General features: G+C 37.1%; 1 protein-coding gene across 4 annotated transcripts in view; it reads right to left on the bottom strand.

Annotated features, from left to right (window-relative positions):
* plxnb2a.1 (plexin b2a, tandem duplicate 1) overlaps nucleotides 1-15,737 on the bottom strand; it is a 250,675-nt gene that overhangs the window by 65,599 nt on the left and 169,339 nt on the right. The window lies entirely within an intron of this gene.

Here is a 15,737-nt window from a genome sequence, read left to right as displayed (position 1 = left end):
TTGACAATCATTACAAAAAAATATCTACAATGCAATTGGATTCTAAAATCTTTTTTTATTCAAAAATAAATGAAAGTTTTTTTCATACATTGTTTACTATTACATTTTATCCTTTTTTACCCTTTAACCACGCAGTGCTTCTTAAAGTGTAAAAACATTAAATTATTACATTTAATTTTTAGATATGCGACCGGCAACAAAATGTAACGTGGAACTAAAGTGCAAAAACGATTTACGTCTGCATGTACTCCACATGGAGTGGAACAATTAACAAACTTTCGAAAAATAATTATTTTTTTGTTTATTTTTTACAAACAATGTTCTGTTATCACCTGTGTTTTTGACTTGTGCACTTTTACATTTGTTCTGTTTAATCTAGTTTGTGATTTATTTTGAAATATGATGTTAACACTGCTCTCCCTTTTTATATCCTCCCTATAATAAAAGATTTCTTACCCTTCCTTAGGGAGGGCTGGTGATGGTCACAATTAAGCAATAAAATAAATCAATGTATTTTATTGCAATAACAAAACATGCATTGCTGTCTCATAATGATTGCACTTCCTGTGGTGTTGACCTTTGACAGCATGTGCAGACAAGTAAAAAAAAAAAAAAAAAAAAGAAATATGATGTTTCTTGTTCCCTGTTAGTTCAATTAATTTGAAAATGTGTTATTTGTCAGAATTATTTAGGGGGCAACGGGCGTCGGTGGGGTTTGATAGATCACCTTCGTTCAAAGTGGGGAACACACAAAAGTATGAGAACCACTGCTTTAGAGATTTACAGTTGTTTCTCTAAAAATGACTGCAAATGATCAAAGACAGCTACCAGTAACTTTTTACCAATATGTTTTTTATTGGATATAAAATGGAAATATAATAAATAAATGGTTTGAAGAGGTTCTCAATGACCTCACCCTCACCTCTAGGCAGGACATTTACAGTGAAGAATGAAAACTATTACACAAGCGACAATGTGAGATTTTGGGGCGTGATTATGAGTGATAGATTGTATCTACAGTAAAACCCACAAAGTGCATTCCACTCCTAAACTCTCAGGTCAGTTACATCACAGAGCAGCGCCCAGAGTCGCATTAAAAAAAAAAAAAAAAAAATCCCAAAGATAAGAAGCTGAGAGAAAAGAGGAAAACCGTAATGAGGAGCTTCTCATTAAGTCCAGAACATTCTTCACTGGGGGAGAAACGACGAAGAGGAGGAAACGACCTTCCTCAGTGAGAGTCTGAGTCTGCGAGCTACATTAGATTAGAACACACAAATGAAACGAGTGTGTGTACGCTTTGAAAGAGAGAGACGGAGTGTAGCAATTAGTCATCTGACACACAGAGTTCCTCCTTCCATTAGTCTGGTCTGGGCTGTTTAATTATAGCTCTAGCCTGTAGCTGTAAAACAAGGCTGTAGCGTTAGCTTAGCCTCTCTATGGACCAAACGCCACCAAACTCACAGATTAGACACTACTCAGCCAATCACATCAGTCCACCTGTAATTAGGAGATGGTTCGGCCAATCAGAGGCTGCGTCCTAATAGTCCCTCCAATCTCCTTTCATATCCACTTTTCCTTAACCTCAGGGATGACGTTAGGTTAAGGAAAGTTGTTAGGAGACTTCCTAAAGGAGTTAGGGAAAGGCCATCACATTCTTTTGACAATGAGACGCACTTCTACGGTGGACGTAAAAGCTCACAACACAACTCAAAATGAAAGCGCACAACAACAAGAAAGCAGTCCGGTAAAAATCCACGAGTGACGGAAAGGATCAGGCCTGTGAAAGGATAGGGCACCGACACCAACGTTAATCTCACTCTTCTTTGCGCTTTTGATTTGTGTTCCGGCATTCGTCATCCTGTGTTGTGTTGTGAGCTTTTAAGGCCACCGTACACTTCCCCTAGGTGACGTAATAATCTGACAGCAACGAAGGTTAGTGACAAATGTCCAAAAATGGACTATTAAAAGCACATTTATCAGTTTATTTGTTTCTAAAAGCGCATTTATAATACTTTGCCGAGTGCCTCTAACCGTTGATATAATCTCAAATATCACAAGGTTTGAATGTACATCAAAGGAAAAGAGGTTGCCAGGCTACGAGGAACTGAAGTGAAACTAAAAGAACGTCACATTGAGAATAGTTGTTCACACTCACCTTCTACTCAGAAATCAACATTAATACAAAATAAGTATGATTTTATGAAATTGTTACATTTATGTAAGACATAGGCCTACATAACATTGTAGACTTTAACATGTACAACCACACAAAGCATTCCTAGGTGAGATAAATATCTAGAATAAAACATAGTATGGCTAAAAATGTCTCAGATCCCTTTTTCTTCAACGACTGAGCGCTCTGTTTTTAGTCATCATGAGTTTCCGTGAACACTCGGATAAGTGGGCCCCTTTAAATGTTGTGACCGCAAGGAATTGTGGGGTAGCATTATCTAGTCTCCTTTGGTTAAGGATGCATCAGTGTTTCCTAGGCTAAAGGAGGTTATAAAAAGAAGCATTGAGCCTTTTTTCCTTAGCTTTTAGAGAATTGGAACGCTCCTTACCATGGCCGCCACTTCCGGGGGTTAAAGGAAAAGTGGCTAGGAAAGGAGATAGGAGGGAATATTCGGACACACCCAGAGAGCTCTGATTGGTGGTCATTCAAGGCTAGTTTCATCCAAAGTGTTTCCACTCGCTACAAATTAAAATTCACTTCAGTTGGCCTCATTGCAAAGGGATTTATTAGTGAGAAAAGACTTATCTCTCTGCCCACCTGCTTTCCTAAATTAACCATCCACAGATATCATGACTCAGGTGCTTTCATGGCTGCAATGCAGAGAACAAAGGCTCACAGAGGAAGGATAGTAGTGAGGGAACAAACTTCACAGAGCGCAGATATGAGCGGGAAAAAGTTCAAGCCATGTTTTATAGCCTTAATTTTGACTCTGCAGGGCATTAGCAGCACATAAATACACCATGTGGGGACTGCTCGCTGCCCTTCACTTTGACTGATGGCCCACATACGGCATATAAATCACCAATAACACCAGGACCACCTGCCTGACACTGAGGAGGTGCACACGCTGCAAGGTGGAGCCTGACCAGCCTTTCATACAGATGCTTTGATCCAAACCTGGACAACAAGTTAAAAACACTCAACCTCAAGTGAAAGACTTTTATAGAGATGGGCGATACTATCGGCCCGCCGATATTAGGAATAAAATGGTTTGGGACAACTTATTAAAAACTAATATGGAATAAGTAAATATATTAATGAATATTGTAAATATTATTAAATATTGAATAAATAATCTTCCATGGCTGGTGTAATTATATGTGCTTTTAAAGTCATATTAGTGCTTGATTTGTTGTTTTGTCTGTTTTGAAGAGTCATTTTGTGCATTTTTCCATCATTTTGTGTGTTTTTGGTCTAATATTGCATGTTATTATTGCAATAATTTGTGTTTTTAAAGTCATATTAGTGTCTATTGTGTCAATTTGTATGTTTTAGTGCACGATTGTGCATTTTGTGTAGTCTTGGCGTCATTTTGTGTAGTTGCATTGTAATATTGTGTCTAATTATTCATTTGTGTGTTTGTGTTTAAATGTTTGTGTGTTTTTAAAGTCATATTAGTGTCTATTTTGTCAACTTATATGGTTTTCGAGTAATTTTGCGTGTGTTTTTGTTGAAATTTTATTTGTAAAGTCGTATTAGTGTCTATTGTTTCAATTTGTGTGTTTACAGAGTAATTTTGTGCATATTTTGTGTGTTTCATTAGTCATTTGTGTGTTTATGTTTAAATGTTTGTGTGTTTTTAAAGTCATATTTGTGTCTGTTTTGTCAACTTGTATGTTTTTAGACTAATGTTGTGCATTTTTTGTGTCATGTTGTGTGTTATTGGTGACACTGTGTTTGTGTTGCAATTTTGTGTGTTTTTAAAGTCATGTTATTGTCTATTTTGTCAATTTGTATGTTTTTAGGGTAACTGTGCAGTTTATGTGTCATTTATTGTGTTTTGGTGTCGCATTGTGTGTTTGTGTTGCAATTTTGTGTGTTTTTAAAATCACATTAGTGTTTATTGTGTTAAGTGGTGTGTTTTTAGAGTATTTTTTTGCAATTTTGTTTTGGCTATTATATTGTATCATTATGGAATAATTCTGCGCAACTTTGTTGTAATTTTGTGTATTTTGTTTTGTAATTTTGTGTATTTCCTTTTGGGGGGCTGCACAAACTTAGATCGGGGGGCGGACCGCTAGTTGACCATGTCTGCTCTGTAATACTAAGTCGCCCTATTGTAAGGATGTCTTAAGGTTTAAGCAGAGCAGGTTATAGTTGGTGTGTGTGTGTGTGTGTGTGTGTGAAGGGTCAAGCTTCCCTTATCACCAAACCCAGGGCCCAGTAGACGTACTTTAGTATCGACTGGTCTTTTGTTGGAGCTATTTTTACGCTCAGTATTTCTCCGTGTGCTTGTGCAGCACATTGGACTTTCCTTTGCTGCTCTGACAGTTGACAGTGCAGCCAGTTATAAAGGCCATTCTGCAGGATGACTGGATGATTACACTCATGGCTGGTTATCATGCTAAAAATGCTGGCCTTTATTTGAATAGGAGCCGGCGCTTTTGCCTCATTATTCCGCTCTTCTATCTTGTCGAAGCAGCGCTTTCAGTCAAATCATCCAGTGAACCCTAAACCCAGTTTTTCCTCTCGCCTCGCTGTGCCCCGAGCTGCTCAGAGTGCTCGTTATTGTAGTGTGAGATGATGATGCTGCAGGTCCACTGCTGCACCTCAGTGCTTCTCTGTGTCCCCGTCATATGGCCTCCTCTCATTAAAGCCTCGCATCTCTCATGCTACGCACACGTTAATGAAAAAAGGCTTAAATAGACACAGCCGGTGTCTGTCTCTCCTTCTCTCAAAGGGCTTGTTACGATTGTGTGCATCTGCCACATCAAAGGAAAATCATGTTTGCTTTCGTTTTCCCCGCACTCGCTCTGCTCTGCTCCTCTAAAGCAGGCTGGTGTCAGCTCAGGGATAAAGTGGATGGCACAGGTGTTTGTATACGTCTCTGTGTGTTTGGACACCGCCAAAGGACATTAAGCTCCGCCACATCGACCACCGTCACATCGAGTGGTCCATTATGCCTTTCAAAGCACTTGAATTGTGTCCATTTATTTTTGATCGGGTGCCCGAATAAAAAGCGACAAAGACAAAAACAGGAAGATGGTTGAAACTATTACAAGTGTTGCAAAAGCAGGTCAGGTTGACTTGAACTTATTCATACAATCTCTCTTCCAGGTAGATGTCACGTCAGGGCGAAGCTAAGCCAGTGATGATATTTCTAAGATATACAGTGGTGTATATTCCTGATTTCTTACTTCTTTTTTCACTTTATCACACAGGGCCATGTAGCTTTAGATTTTTTTCTTCCTCATTCATAAAATCCTTCATTTAATAACTGCATTTTGTGTTTACACGTCTTATCTTTGACTAATGTTTAAATTTGTTTGATAAATTGAAACATTAAACTATGGAAAACATGCAAAAAAGTAAGAAACCAGGAAGGGGGGAAATATTTTTCACAGCACTGTATAGTAAATATTGTATATTGAATAAATATTCTTAGTTTGCACAGATGGTGTCATTCTGTGTGTATTTAATTATTCATATTATTGTTTGATTTGTCATTTTGTCTGTTTATATAGTCATTTTATGCATTGTTTTGTGTGTATTTTACTATAATTTAATGTGTTTTTGGTGTAATTTTGTGTGTTTTTGGAGTCATTTTGTCCATATTTGTTGTTGTTTGTATAATTTAAAGTGTTTTTGTACATTTTGTGTGTCCGTTTGTGTGTATGTGGTGTCAATTTGTATATTTGTTTCAATTTGTGTGTGTTTTTAAAGTCATATTAGTGTCTATTTTGTCAATTTGTATTATTTATAGTAGTTTTGTGTGTTCATGGTGTCACTTTGTGTGTTTTTGTTGCAATTTTGTGTGTTTGTAAAGTAATAGAGTGTGATTTGTCGTTTTGTCTGTTTTTATACTCACTTTATGCATATCTTTGTGTATTTTTCTATAATTTTATGTGTTTTTGGTGTTAATTTTTGTTGCAAATTTGTGTGATTTTGTTGTCTGTCTATTTTGATGTGTTTTTATTTGCAGGTTATAGTTGGTTTAGTTTTGTGTGTTATGAGTCATTTGTGTGTTTGTGTTTCAATTTCTTTGTGTTTTCAAAGTCACATTAGTGTCTATTTTGTCAATTTGCATGTCTTTAGAGTAATGTTGTGCATTTTGTGTGTTTATGGAGTAATTCTGTGCATTTTTGTGTGTTTGTAAATTCATATATTAGCGCCTATTGTATCATTTGGTGTACTCACTCTGCTGTGATAGCAAAACTAGCCACTAACAAGCCAAAAGAGAGCAATTCTTCCCAAGGTGAAGAAATTTCCATTTTTATGCAGTTTAAGAAGTTTAATTTTGACATTCTAACATGTTTGATGGGCTTACTTTGAATGGTTACCATGGTAACAGTTGCCCATCAGACAGGAATCCAACAAGACTACAGAGAATTTACATTTCTAAAATTGACAGAATGTACTATTAGGCGTTTGTGCCTAGAGCGTCATTATGCAACAGCTGAAAATAAACCAGAAGATGAAGCAAATCTAGGAAGAAAACAAACAACACTATGTGCACAAGGAACATCTGGATTCTATCTACAGGGGAACAGGTGACATTCACAAGGTCCTGCTTTATGAACATGTTTATATTATTATATAAGACTGTAAATTAGGCTTATAGCAATGGTAAACACTTGTTCATTGATTGTGCATCAGGTGATCAGTGAAAACCTGAGCTTTCTCTCCATCTGCACCAAAATGGATCCATCTGCTGGGAGTCAGATCCAAGTCCTGACATATCTGGGATAGCAGATATTATGCAAAATTTAAAAAAAAAATTCTGTTCAAATGCAGTATTACAGAGCGAGATGTGCATATCTTTGTCCTATTGACTATTTTTACATCACCTTCTGTATTTTTCCATCATTTTGCCTGGTTTTGTTGTAGTTTTTTTGTGTTTTTGGAGTCACTTTGTGTATTTTTGTTCTAGTTTTGTGTGTTAGTGTATTTTTTCATCATTTTGCGTGGTTTTGTTGTAGTTTTTTTTGTGTTTTTGGAGTCACTTTGTGTATTTTTGTTCTAGTTTTGTGTGTTAGTGTATTTTTCCATCATTTTGTTTATGTGGCAATTTTGTGCATTTATGGAGTCATTTTGTGTTTCTAAGTGTTTTAGTGCATTTTGGTCGCTATTAGTAATAATACATTACATTTTTACAGTGCTTTTTTGGACACTCAAAGACGCTTTACATGGGGAATAAAACAAAAAAGGGTTTTATGGAAAAGCCGGTTTGAACAGGTGGGTTTTTACTAATGATTTGAAGTAATTTGTGTGTTTTTGAAGTCATATTAAAGTCTATTTTGTAGATTTGTATGTTTTTAGAGTCATTTTGTGCATTTTTTGTGTCATTTTGTCTGTTTATTGTTTAATTTTGTGTGTTTTTGGAGTAATTCTGCACATTTTTGTTGTCATTTTGTGCATTCTCTGTTATTTTGTGTGTTTTTGGTGTCATTTTGCATCTTTTTGGAGTAATTCTGCACATTGTGTTGTCATTTTGTGTATTTACTTTGGGGGCTGCACAAACTTATATTGGCATCACGCAGTTAGATGTGCAACATGACGCAAATCAGAAGGAACAAAAATAAAAAATAGAATAAAAATGCTAATGCAGCGTTGATATTTGAACACCAACTTTAATATGCAGAAACACACACACAAGCAGCGGCGTCTGACTCATTAAAATCCTTGGAGCATGCTTTTGTGAAAAAGTCCAAAGCGATGACACCTCTGTCTAAATGTTTGAAGTGAAACTAAACCCAGGAATGTCTGTAGCAGCAGCAGCAGCAGCCAGGGAATAAAGCCAGGCTGGTTAACCTCGCTAAGCTGCTCTCTTTCTAGCCTCTCTTTAAACTCTACATCCTTGTTTCCTCTCTCACACCTGCAGCAGGAGCCAGTTCAAACCACAACCAGTGGATTTAAAGGTCTGACATTTTGGTTCACTTTCACCATGAAAGCAGAAGGACAGATTGTTTAAACTTCCAGATGTCAACCTTTCCCAAAAGATCTTGGAAATGGATTTCCTTGTATAAAATATCAATTTTCGATCACATTTTTCAGGCATGAAATGAAATATAGAATTGTTACACAAAGACAATTTGTTTTGTGAAGATATGAAGATATAAAGGTGGAATTATCTGTCGTAAAAAAATGAAAAGAAGCTGTTTTTTTTTTGTTTGTTTTGACGTCACAGGTTAATGGGACTACGGATGGAAATGAGCCTTTAGCTAAATCTGGTGCATTTACAACGTTGGCTGTACATTATTACACATTGTCTCACTCAAATAAACAAATAATAAGAATAAGAATAAGAATAATAATAATTGGAGCAAGGGCGTCAAAATTATTTTAGTTTAGGGGCCAAATACGGACCAGTTTGATCGCCAGTGGGGCGCAGATTTTAGGAAATAAAACAAGCCAATTTCAGCATTAAAAAGCCTTAATTGGCACTTTTAAGTATAAATCATATTTAAAATATGTAAGGCACTGACAATATTTGAGCAATAAGTGACAGATATCAGTCCCTGCAGGAGACTTACTTGAAATTTCCTTCATTTTGTGACCATAATTTGTGGAAATATGCAGAATTTTGAAAAATTGTAGGTTCCATCAACAATTTGAAGAACAAATGTTGTGGAGTTTCATTGAATAGATCTACAACTGAAATCATTGGTAAGTATGTTTTCTCCGACACTTACTTTCTCCTGAGGGCCAAATTAGATGCTCTAAAGGGCCAGGTTTGACCCCCAGGCCTTAAGTTTGACACATGTGGGTTTGAGTATGAATTAAAATTGTACACTCAGCAGAAACTTGTAATTTTAAAGGTAGCAAAAGTAGTTAGATGGTGTGAATTGTGCAAATACCCTTCAAAAAAAAAAGCAAAGAGGGTATTTTGTTGTTTTTCTTCTCTCCTGAACTTACTTAAAAAATGGTTCTTGACCTTTTTTAAAGAACTTATGTTTGTGCATCTGAGAGAAAAAAGGCATAAGTGGCCCGTTTTGTCATATAAATGGCAAAATAGTGGACGTATAGAGAACTGGGTCCAGGAAAATGTCTAAAATATCTCCAAAACAGTGCGTTCAGTTCAAATATTGCAAGTCGACCCTACATTTGTCAGTGCTTCTCTATAAAAACACCATACATGGTCACATCAGGCGCTCAGGCTGAATCCAAACGCTCTAAGGAATGCAGAGCGGTCCGCTCATGAGTGACTGGGATATTAAATGATTCTGTGTTTTCCGATTGGAAACAGATTCAGGGTCATTCCTGAGTGTGCAACTCCATTTGCATAAAGACTTTGAGAGACTTAAACAATAAAACGTTGTTAGATGTCAGCCTGCAGGCAAACACACAATGAATAATTGAAGCATTGCTAATGCCTCTGTATCCTGTCTTCCATTACCTTAAATTCAGTGTAGTACTACTGTCGTGATTTTGTGCTTTTGGATAAATATCTTTAATTTTCTATCTGTCAGATGCTCATCAGGTCCTTTTGACAGAATACAGAGCAGATTTGTGAGCTAGAAATATACTCAGACCTAAAAACTCATTAATCAAGCAGCAGCTAGATATTATAATAGTGATAATTTATCAAAGACGCTAATTGATCCAGTTTTACTGCTATGTAAATTGCATCATCAGGCAGTTCTGTGGGTGTTGGGCTACGAAATAGAAATCTTAAAAGGATTTCAAGCAGCTTATTTGATCTAAAACCACAGTGAAAACCAAACCCAGCGGAGAGAATGGATAAAAGAATGTGAGTTGAATGGATGAACTGACAGGAATAACATTAGCCTTCTCTAACCCTGCATAGCATTAATCTGAAACTGGACATTGTTGCACAATAGCAGTGACATCCTCTAATAGCTCAACCTGGGAGGAGTGGATAAGTCTTATGACAGGAGGTCTGAGAGGTGACCCAGCCATTAAGTACAGTGAGGGCTTTATCAGGGCGCACACACATGTATCTGTGTCGTGCCACTTGGTGACATCGCAGCAGGGCGGTGACACGGCGAGCAGAGGAAAACACAAAGCGAGACAAAGGCGGACTGTCAGAGAGGCAGGACCAAGAGAACAGAACGTCCGTCTCCTAACAAGCAGATGTGGCCCTCGCTCTAATTTTGTCTGGCCCTCAAAATAAAAGCACAAAATGACTTGTAAAACCCACAAAATGAAATAATGATAGCAAAATCGAAAAAAAAATGAACAAAACCACAAAAAACAACAAAAATGCCTCCAAAAAACCACAAAATGACAATAATAAAAAAAAGACAAAAAATGCAAATTAAAAACAAAAACAAAAGAAATGACAGGAAAATATATAAAATAACAAAAATACACAAGACAATGACAAAGATGCACAAACTGAGAAAAATAGACAAATGACCACAAAATAACATAATCACACTAAAATCGCACAAAACACTAATAGAAATAATCACAAAAACAGACAAAACCCTTCCGGAGTTTCCGAAATTTTGTCGATTACCCTCATACGTCTACTTAGTGTGTGTCATAACGTAAAACAATAAAGAAGCTTCTCCAACCAAGTGTAGTGGTAGAGCATTTAGAGCAGATTCTGTCAGACTGGACAAGACAAAAAAAATCCAAGTCCACTTCCTAGGAGTTCACGCCCTACGTCCCGCCTAGACCAGTTTACAGTACAAACACAGAGGCTACGACTGTTTAGGAATTATTCCAGATAGTATCCAACACCAGGCATGTGACTTCATGCATTGCTCCAATTGGCCAGCGAGATATTCTAAAACCTGAATCCGTCTCGAGTAGTTCTAGACCACCGCAAACAGACAGGATCATAACAAATAGGTCTGGGACAATCCAGGATCGGGACTGAAATATCAAACTTCCTTGATATGACCAAGATTGTTCCAGACTTGAAACAACTATCAGTTGACATCGCAAAGAGATTTGGATTTTTTTGTCCCAACTCTGTTTGCGGTATGCTCCAGGGGCTTAAGGGGCGCTCTCATAACGGCAATCCGTGCCGTGCCCGAGCAACAACCCTTTCCTCACCTACCAACCCAGTACATGGTCATGGGAGGTCCTTGGGGTCACCACTGGCTCAAGGTGGAATCCAATATGGACAGAATGGTAGTCTACACAAGAGTTATCACACAGAGATGGACAAGGGGTCACGAGCAGTACTCAAACCCACGCTGTCCTGGACATCGCACACAAGTGCTGTGTAGCCAGAGCTCACACCATCTATTCTGACCCCAACTACACCCATCACGATCTGTTTTCCCTGCTGACGTCTGGCAAGAGATTCTTTACAGTCCAACAGTCGTTTCTTTGGAAATTCATTCACTTTTCTTTTTTTTTTTTTGCATCGCTGAAGATAGAAAAACATGTTCCCATTACACATTGATAAAAACACAGAATAACTATGGCTTTATACTGGGTTTGAAGAAAATACCAATCCCATTAGGCTCTCGCCACCCCAGTACGCCTGTTAAATTTCCAATTTACTCATGAGATCAAGAGCATTTCCACTGAACATACACGCAACATTATTTCCTGTCTCAGCAGGGTTTCAACAACCTTATATAGATTTACTCCCCACCTTTCCCTGTCAGACCTTCGATCAAAGCGATTAAAAGCAGCGTGCGTTTAAGGGGCGCGCTCGGTGGAGCTCCTCCCGTTCGGTGCGTTCAGCTCAGATGGGTAGAAGCTGTCAGAGCATCCTGACAGCCTTCAGCAGCTCATTTTCAAGTCCGTAAGATGTTGGGATTGATGTTCTCTGTGGACTTTACTCGCTCCAGATCCGGATGGTGTTGTTTTTAAAAAAAAGGCAATCTTAACATGGAAAGATCAAGCTTGTATGAGAGAACTGGCAGGTGTTCAGGAACCCCGTTGAAAGCGGTGATGATCAAAAGGCCGTCATGTTGGTTATCACGGAGATAAAGTGGAGCCTGATTGATGTGACTTCCTACAGTGTTAAAACAAATTCCACATTTAGGGAATGACCAAGATTTGCATAATGGTTGGAATAAAAAAAAAAAAAAAAGAGTCACTTACTATTAGATTGAATGTTAGATGCTTAGAGTTTGAAGTTAAAGCCTCAATGGTTGTGGTTAGAACAGAAACATAGTATCGTTAATCAAATGGAAAAATCTCTTTAGCTCTTTTTTCAGCCACAGGAGGGCCATGCTAAAGAATAATAGTTACAAATACATGTGGTTGTTGTTTGTGGATATTTTTATTTAATGATCCAAGCTAAGATGTAAACGGTTGTATTAAATTAGTAATGCTAAGCCTCAATTAACTAAAATCTACAAGAAAACCAGAGTTCTCATTCTCATCAGAAATACTAGTGTTGTACTCAAAGCCGTACCGTGCGAGACCGAGACTTGCCAGAGACCAGAATGCTGCGAGATCAAGACAGGATCAAGACTTTTGGGAGTTGAACTCGAGTCAAGACCAAAACCATAAAAACTAATTTTAAAATCCAAGATAAGGTTAATCAGTTAAAGAGCATTTTCTCTTTATTTGTAGTTTTCAAGTCAACTCAACTCAACCTTTTGTTGACGAAAGTGCTGTACAGATTACAGCACTTACCAAAAACATCGGTTAAGAACAATACAAAAGTACAAAAACACAGAGAAAATACATTAAAACGAAATAAGATTTGCCAGGTTTGTTTAACTTTGATTAAAATCCAGGGAAAAGAGGTGTTTTTAAAGCCCTTAATTGATCCCGCAGAGTCGAAATGCCAGGGCAAGTTTTCATTTAAATAAATGTGACAGACAAAAACAGGGTTTTTGCAACTTTTTAAAAGCAAAACATCTGAAAATCTCAAATATTGCCAAATTTGTTCAACTAAATTATTGCTAAAGAAATATATATATGTATCTCAAAGTCACAGATAAGTCCAGAATTACTTTAAATATCTGAAAATCTGATTATTTGTCAGGTGAAAGTAAGGTGAAAGTTAGTGTTCAGAGGTATTTCTGACTAGAAATAAGATAAACTGATGCCCTCAGTGAGCTAAGGCTAACGCTAACAATTCCAAGTGTTTCTCCTTATTATCACATTAATGAAGTTGAAGAATAGCAGATCAATGCTGTCTCAACTGGTTATGACGGAACATCTTGAGTCTGGCAAGTGTGAGACAAGACACAATAATAATACTCTCAATTTTAAGACAAAAACCAAGACTTTCAAAAATGGGTTTAAAAACACTAAATGATTCCAAACAACATACAACAGGACAACAGAAATACACAGTATGACAACAAAAACACACAAAACGACGAGAAATACATAACGTTTCTCCAAAAACACAAAAAAATACAAAATTAAAATTAAAATATACAAAATTTGACATTAAAAAACACAGAAAACTAAACCCAAACACTGCTGTGAGACGTCAAACACAGATTTTATGCAGGCTGTTGTTGTTTTAAAAATTCACTTTTTCCATGATGTCGAAATGTAGGAAAAAACCAGCGTTGCCACAGGAACAAATGACACTTTCTTGCCATACAAACACACTAACGTCTGCAGTTTAGGCGAGTGAGTTACTGTTAAAAGCTTGTCGAGTATTTCAGGAACTGCTGATCTACCAGAAATATTTACACACAACTGTCTCGAATGTTTACACAGAATGGTTGGAGAACTGGAAAAAACATCTAATGAGCAGCACCTCCGAGCCAGGAAAAAAATGCTTTGTTGGTGCCAAAGATTAGAAGAAAGTTTTAAAGAAAAGGTTTAAGAGGAAAGGAAAAAAACAAGCTGCGTCAAAAAATGATGACATACGTCAAACCTTGTAGTAAATGTGCTGCAGACATTTGCTTATCCAATGGATCTTGGTTTGTGCTGCCTTGTAGCGATGCTAGTGTTGTTAGCATTAGCGTGAAAATATTGGACGCACAGATTGTCCTGTATAAACTCTTTTCTATATCCATTCCTTTATGCACCGTATTGTACCTTTGCACATAAACAAAGGTTGCACATATTCCCATCATAATGAGTTATTTTATATCCTGAATGTGTCGATCAGACAGTTTTTCCACCGACTGACATTAAACGGCATCAATGTAAAAATAAAAATAATAATCTGGCCTTATTTTCTTACAAAATATTTCTTAATATGTTGAAGATTATTAAATTAACAAATACTTAAGCAAATATATCATAGTTATTATTATAGTATAAAATGCACTCTGGGAAAAAGTTGATGAAAAAGTTTTACTAGCGTAGTTGCACGATATTTTGTCGTAAGATATCTGGGTCCGTAATTACTGTAAATGTCAAAAAATGTGTTAACCGTACATGTTGACGTTATTGTAAATAAAACAAGGGGTACTAACTGAGTGATGGGGGCACTTGTCATTTGAAGAGATGCTCGGGGGGTAAACATGACAGAACAGGTTGGGAAACATTTTCCAAAACAATTAACAATAATGGTTGAATGCACATGAAAAAAACAAAACAAAACAACAATAAACCCCCAATGAATGCCAACACTCTTCTTCTTCTTCTTCCCCGTTCTGAATAAAAACCAAGGCTTCGTTCGAAATGTCACACTAACGTACTATACACTACAAACTCAATGAGTATATACTGTCTACTATATACTATAAGAGCGATTGGGATAATGAGCTTTCCCACTGAAGTGAGCTTCCAACTTCCAAGTTTCCTACAAGATGCGTTTGGAACCTACAACGACAAAAACCTGAATCACACTGAGGCTAAATATCTCAGTTGATTCTCCACCTTTGAAAGTTCTGAAAACATTTTAAGTGAGAAAGTGACCAAGTAGAATATCAACATGTGGTCATTTGATCCATAAAACTGATCAAACTTGGGGTGGTTGAGTATGAATAGTGTGCCCACTATGCATACTTCAAAAATGTCCTGATATACTATACATCCGGGTATTTCTCGCGTACTCGATCTTTTCATACTATCTAATGTGAACGCACTACATACTCATTTTGACGTCAAACTTAGTATGAGTAGGACAAAGTTTTTAAATGTAAACCACAGTTCAAACATACTGTGAGTACCATCTTTAAAGGTCCCATATCATGCTATTTGTCACCCATGTCCATTTGTTCTAAGAACCCCAAAACATAGTATTTGAGGTTTGTTTTCCCAAACTTGCCTGTTTTCCAGAGTTTTAGCCTACTGACAAGTGACTTTCCGAGCAACTCTAAAAACAAGCTGTTTTGGGGCCAACCTATGCATATTCATGAGTAGGCATGTCTGTAGAAACTGACTCCACACAACAGCTAATCACTAGGAATTTTCATTTGCTGTCCACACACTCTTGTTAATGTTTTCAGACAAAAAACTGCGCATTACATTAAAACACATGGCTATTTAAACGGCTGTTGTGATTGTGAGTCAGACAAACACTTTTTCAGGGTGTGTGTGCAGCAGCAGCAGTGGAGTCAATCAGCTGAGTCAGCTGCTTCAAACAAAATCTTCTCCAGTACTTATTACAGGAATAGTCCATTCAAGGTGTTTTATTCACCAACCGCTGCATCACATTGGGTCACAAACACGCCATCATCTCAAAGAAAATACGAGGCGATATAACAGG

Source organism: Gouania willdenowi, chromosome 6, assembly GCF_900634775.1.
Source record: "Gouania willdenowi chromosome 6, fGouWil2.1, whole genome shotgun sequence".
Classification (NCBI taxonomy): Eukaryota; Metazoa; Chordata; class Actinopteri; order Blenniiformes; family Gobiesocidae; genus Gouania; species Gouania willdenowi.
This window is presented reverse-complemented; position numbering and strand designations above follow the sequence as displayed.